Raw genomic sequence first — 6,000 nt, 5'->3', positions numbered from 1 at the left:
TGATGAAAAGCTTTTGGATATATGCTATGAGGCTATTGCCTAAGCAAATAAGGCCACATACCGATTTTTAAACCCTGATTCTAATTATTCAAGTAATTTTAGTCATTTCTTAAGATTCAAAAGACTTCAACAACATTACTTTCGGTTTTTTGAGAAATGGTTGCTTAGTTCAAACACCAAATAATTCAGGTTAAGATTCGGGCTGTTAGGCCCAATGACCTGGCACGGTACGGTTGGCCCAGCCTAAAAAACAAGCAATTGGGTTACAAAATGTGGCCCGAGGGCCAGGCCAAGGCTTGGCCACCACTGGGGACATGGCTGGGCCGGGCACTGCAATAGGGCCAGCCAGGGACGACCCTTTTTCCTTATTATTTTTGTGTTGTTTATTTCTATTGTATTTGGCCAGGACCGGGTCGGGCCACATTCAGCCCTATTGCAGTCAGGAGGCCCTGTGGGGACTAGGGCCGGTGCAGGCCTGGCCTGTTGCCACGCCTACACAAACCCATGGAAGCTACTTATGGACCAACGAGAAAAAAAAAACAAGAAGAAGCAATGAGGCAATTGAAAGTAAATATAATGGAGAAGATAAGAGATCTTACTGTGTGTCTTCACCATAACTCCATGAATTCCATCCCTCTGGAGCCACAACATTTGTCAGATTCGACTTTGAAAATATAACCCTTGAATATTTCTGCCATGCTCTGCCCAAATAAACCAGACGAGAACCAAACACTTGACAAGATTTAAAGATGAAACCACTACCATCTGTTGTTGATTCTCGTCCATTAGCAGTAATCGCCAGATAACCATTAGAATTTGCAGTGGGAGTGGGAACTACAGACAGCATACAATTCTGCAATGTCGTATGGGCATCAAAACCACATCTAGTGATTTTTTGTGGTGCGCCTTAATTTGATTGTTTAGGGCCTCACCTTATATAAATTTTTTTCAATTATAAAAGGGCCAATGGACCATGTCTAATTGCAAAAATAAAATGATGTTTAGAGTAACATTATACCTCATAAATGGATTGCCCTTCGCCATAAATAAAATCACTTGACCCTTGAATGTAACAGTCCTTGAAGTAATGCCTCCCTTTGTAATCGGCCAATGTATCTTGATAGCCGTAAAACCCGCATTCATAAAATGCAGACCTATCACCACCAACCAGAACTGCAACTCCCTGTGTAGGGACATTACGGGGAAAAGTATTCTGCAATGGATTCACGTGTTAGTCACTGTTAAATGAGTTTTGCAAACAATATGTGAGAAAAAGCAGAGCTAAACATATAAATTGCAAAGCATTTTCCCATATATTTTGGTATGAGAAATTTATTACAAAAGAACTACAGAGATGGATGGAACAGATAATGAAATCACATTTAAAGAAACAGTAAGATGCAAATATTTTCTCATTTATTGATGAATAGAGAGAGAATTTCTAAATCCTCTAATTCATGTCAAGTTTTTATTATATAACCGTTTATCGGAAAGCTCCTCTTTTCATTATTTGTGAAGACTGCCAACCCCTCTGTACTGAAACAATAGAAATGTGAACACGAAATACATACAAAAGTTCATAGGACTACAGAATACGTGCTAAATATACAGAGATAGGATACTATATACAGAGATAGGATGCTGTTGCTTGTCCATTCCTTTCAGTATATGAATTGGAGTTGTCCATCCCTTTCAGTATATGATTCAGTATATGAATTGGAGAGGGTTGAAATTGCATTACCTGTTACGAGGATTTTTCCTTTTTACTCTTTCAATTCTTTCCTTTTTACTCTTTCAGTAGGCTGAAGAGATGAGTTTCATAACCTATTTTAAGAGTTTACAACATCATGATTTGTCAATGTGTTCATGAGTTTGCAATAAATGATGTGTTAACAAGGCTGCTCTTAAGTATTTGATTACTGTGGTTGATACAATGATCATTTGAAATTTTCATAAGAAATTGATCCATAGGAAGAAGGTTCACAAAAAGCTGGTAATACCTGGAAGCTTATCTTTCTGGCAACAAAATCTGTGGCCCTTACAGTGAAAGTGGCACTTGTTACCGTGGAAATATTGTCGTGTGCATAATCATCCCAAAGAATGAAGGTCTTGTCCATTCCTTCTCCTTCAAGAGCAATGCAGCTCTGGCTCGCATTAATCTTGATCTTTTCACTGCCACAAAGCAATAATTGTCCACATGAACGCAGCAAATCGAGAAATATACTGACTGTCAAAAACTCACTCGTGTCATGCTTCCTATTGAAACCTATTGAAAATTGAGGAAATAAAGAATGACTATTTTTCAATTAAAGTGATAGTATTACTATCAAACAATTTTCAAATTCATAAAAGATGAATAGAAAAAATAACTAAAAGTTCAGATTTCATTCTTTCATATGAAGATGCTCGGTTTTGAGATGATTAATTACCTGTAGTTCCCGGCTTTGACGAGAATACGAATCCACTGAGAGTTTGGGGCAGGAACAGTATCGATAGCAGATTGAATGTTTTTGAAATCTCCATTGCCAGCCCAATCTACATTAATGGTCTTTGCAACTGTATTATTAGTTGGCTGACATGATCCCCCAGTTTGACCATCAATTTCGAAACCAGAACATATGAAAAATGCAACAGAGAAGCAGAGAAACTGAAATGAAATATTCATATTGACAAAAATAACGACCAGCAAATGGTCAAAAGACAAGACAATTGCAAAATAAGTTGGATTACGATCAACCTTTTATTTTGGTACGTTGGACAAATAATTTTTTCCAGTAATTAGGATTATGAGTAATTATCAGATAATAACTGTTCAAAAATATTAGGGAATGATGGAGCTGCAATATTAGCTGCTCAAAGTTTAAAGGTGTATCCTAGAAATGCAATTGAACTTAGCAAAGAGAGGCTAAAAACTACATTAAAGGTAAAATATCATAGAAAATCACACAAGAAGAATAATAATATAAAAATTGCATGAAAACCAAAATCTTTTGCCAATATAGTTAATAAATCCTGCTTAATAAACTCATAAGACAATAAAACCTGAATCTTGGAGAAAACCTTAAAACTCGATCTTTTCTGAGTAGCCTTAAACAGCAAGAAAAACAATTTTTTACTTTGAAGGGCCTCTTTATTGACATATAAGCAACTCAAACTTATAACAAAATCATAATTGTTCCCAGAAGATCACATAAACTTTCAAGGAAGAAAAAAAAAGAGAAAAATTGAAAATACACTGAAAAAACTATTCACCTTGAAGTTATGAGTTGAAAAGTGATGCAGTGAAAAATAATAATAATTAATTTTTATTTTATTACATGAGTTGAAAAGTGATGCAGTGAAAAGAAAAAAACAAATTTATTTTATTATTCTTTTGTTTATCTCTTTAGAAATAAGAGGTCCACATGGATAATTAGATAGGGACAAGTTTATTTTATAGGTGAATTGATATTTATCAATTGGGTTGATTAGTTTTTTTAAAAATAAGAATACAAATAAGATAAGGTTAAATATAGAGGGTTTATCTATTGAACAATAAGGCAATGTCCAACTCTTTGGTACGTGAGAGTGATCTATCTCTTTAGTACGTGAGATACATGAGAGAGAGAAAATAGGGATAGGAGATAAAATAAGGTGGAGAGATAACAAAGAAATTAATTAATTTTTATTTTATTATTCTTTTGTTTATCTCTTTAAAAATAGGAGGTGAGCAGGATAATTAGATAGGTATAAGTTTATGTTATAGGTGAATTTATATTTATCAATTGGGTTAGTTAGTTTTTTAAAACATAAAAATATAAATTGGATAAGGTTAAATATAGGGGATTTATCTATTGAACAATAAGGCAATGTCCAACTCTTTGGTACTTGAGAGAGATCTATCTCCTTAGTACGTAAGATAAGCGAGAGAGAAAATAGGGATGGGAGATAAAATAGGGAGGAGAGATAAAAAAGAGAGTGCGTGTAGAGAGGTTTTTTTTTGTTTAATTAATGTTTATTTTCTTTTTAGTCTATTTAAAAGGATATGCCCTTTCATTGTAAATTGGTGAATGAGTTAAAAAAATTTGGTCTTTTCAAGAGATGTTTGAGATGGATTCCCTTGTAGATATTAAGAGGGTATATTCTCTTAACATTTTCTTTTTATTATTATGGTTTTATTATCTCGCATCAAAAAGACCTCTTTATATAGAATAAAAAACACCATTAAAGGAAAATAAGAGAAAAAAGGGCAAGAGTGTCAAATTTCTTCATACACATATCATAGAATACTAAAATTACGCATGAAATTAAATTTCTGGAAATTAATACCTTGTCAAATTGTCAACTGTAGAGGAAGAATCTCCTTTCGTAGAACTCTATTTGCTATGATCCTTTGCATCGGTGGCAAGTTAAGAGTTTTTAATCCAAGAAATCTCAGCGTGCTCCTTAATGGAAGAAAATAGTAGGAAAACCAAACCCCTAGATTTTCTGCTTAAAAAGAGGTTACCGAGCTTCAAAAATGGACGAAACCCTAACCGTGGGCTCTATAAAGAAGAGGATGCATGAACCAGCAAGAGAGAAGGGGGTCGTAGCATGAGTGTGGAGAGATTCTGGACCAGCCATACGTTTCCCGCCATCTGATTTGAATAATGGGACGGTTCCTATGTCATATTGCGAAGCAACGGGTTTTTTTCGGGTTTATGTTCCCACTCGGACGTTCCAAACCGTGTCTATCTGACCCATATGTAGTGGTATGGCCCAAAAATGGGGGTTTTATTGGAAAACAAACCAATTGCTTTTTTGGACGTTCACCATTCCTATAACTTCCTCTGGTATGAAAGAAACCTGCACTTCTTTTTTTCTTTTTGAACTTTAGCCATGAAAATTCAATCAAAATAAAAGAATATATAAGGTGATACCAAAATGAGGTATATTAACTGAGGTCAGTGACCACCAAAAATTGTTAATGGATACCCCCTTTAGCTAGTGAATTTGCTTTCATATTGGCCTCACGAAAACAATAACAAATTTCATTTGACATTGAAAAAAGCAATGTTTTCTTTGATTTCATCAAGAAATGGATGCAGCCGTCAAGGAGGAACGGCTTCTCCTTTACTCCAAGTGACAATATTTGCAGACTCTCCCTCGATAACTTTATAACCCTTCATCCTCACAATTAATCGAACACCTAGCATTGCCTGTGTCTCCACCTCATTAACAGTAGCCACACTACAATGACCTGAGTAAGTGAGTAATGTTCTTCCTTGGGAATATCTAATTAACCCACTAAAACCAGCCATTGAACTTTAACTTAATGGAATTTAGCGGTGGGAGGCTCCAAATCACATGCCTTCTAATTGGAGCCATTGAACTCTTAGAAACCTCCAAAGGATTAAGAATCACTTGATTAAAAGTCACTAATCTTCCGTCTTTATAAATCTTCATCCATTCAGTTGTCATTACCAATAAATTGGATTTTAGAGTAGTAACTTCTAATGTGATACCTTCAAACCTTCTATTCCTCTCCTTCGAAACACACCATAAAATGCTAGGCCACAAAGATCTCCAAAGTAATACGGACCTTGGGGAGACCCGGTGAGCTCCATTGGAGCGAAAGAACACACAAGCTTGAGGGGAGGTAAATAGATAAATTTAACAGCCGCCTACTCCAATCCCATAATCTCAAAATAAAATGGCATTGAAGAATAAGTTACTAGTAGATTCATTGTCACTTTTACAAAGAATGAAAACATTTACAATAAGAAAGCCTCTCTTACGACGATTGTCAATTGTGGACAACGTATATTGGCAAGCAACCCAAAGAAAGACCTGTACTTTAAACGAAATGTGCAAGCTCCAAATACTATCGAGATTCAACTCATCAACTCTACCCCGTTCCCAATCAAGCGTCATATAAAAAGCCCCAGAATTTGTAAGGTCCCATATAAGAGTATTATTCTTAGAAGGACACCAATGAGTAGATTGACACAAGTCCATTAATTGCTGAAACTCATTAATAAA

The 6,000-nt window shown here is 35.3% G+C and overlaps 1 non-coding gene across 1 annotated transcript; it reads right to left on the bottom strand.

Annotated features, from left to right (window-relative positions):
- Window positions 1–595: 595 nt before the first annotated feature.
- LOC18428604 (putative pectinesterase 8) lies at window positions 596–4,698 on the bottom strand. The gene is made up of 5 exons (XR_016058741.1): window positions 4,309–4,698; window positions 2,430–2,535; window positions 2,001–2,172; window positions 1,019–1,213; window positions 596–853 (listed from the first exon to the last, which is right to left on the bottom strand). It is a non-coding gene; the product is annotated as a putative pectinesterase 8 (transcript).
- Window positions 4,699–6,000: the final 1,302 nt, after the last annotated feature.

Source organism: Amborella trichopoda, chromosome 7 (genome assembly GCF_054954075.1).
Source record: "Amborella trichopoda isolate Santa Cruz 75 chromosome 7, AtrichopodaSantaCruz75HAP2 v2.0, whole genome shotgun sequence".
Taxonomy (NCBI): Eukaryota; Viridiplantae; Streptophyta; class Magnoliopsida; order Amborellales; family Amborellaceae; genus Amborella; species Amborella trichopoda.
This window is presented reverse-complemented; position numbering and strand designations above follow the sequence as displayed.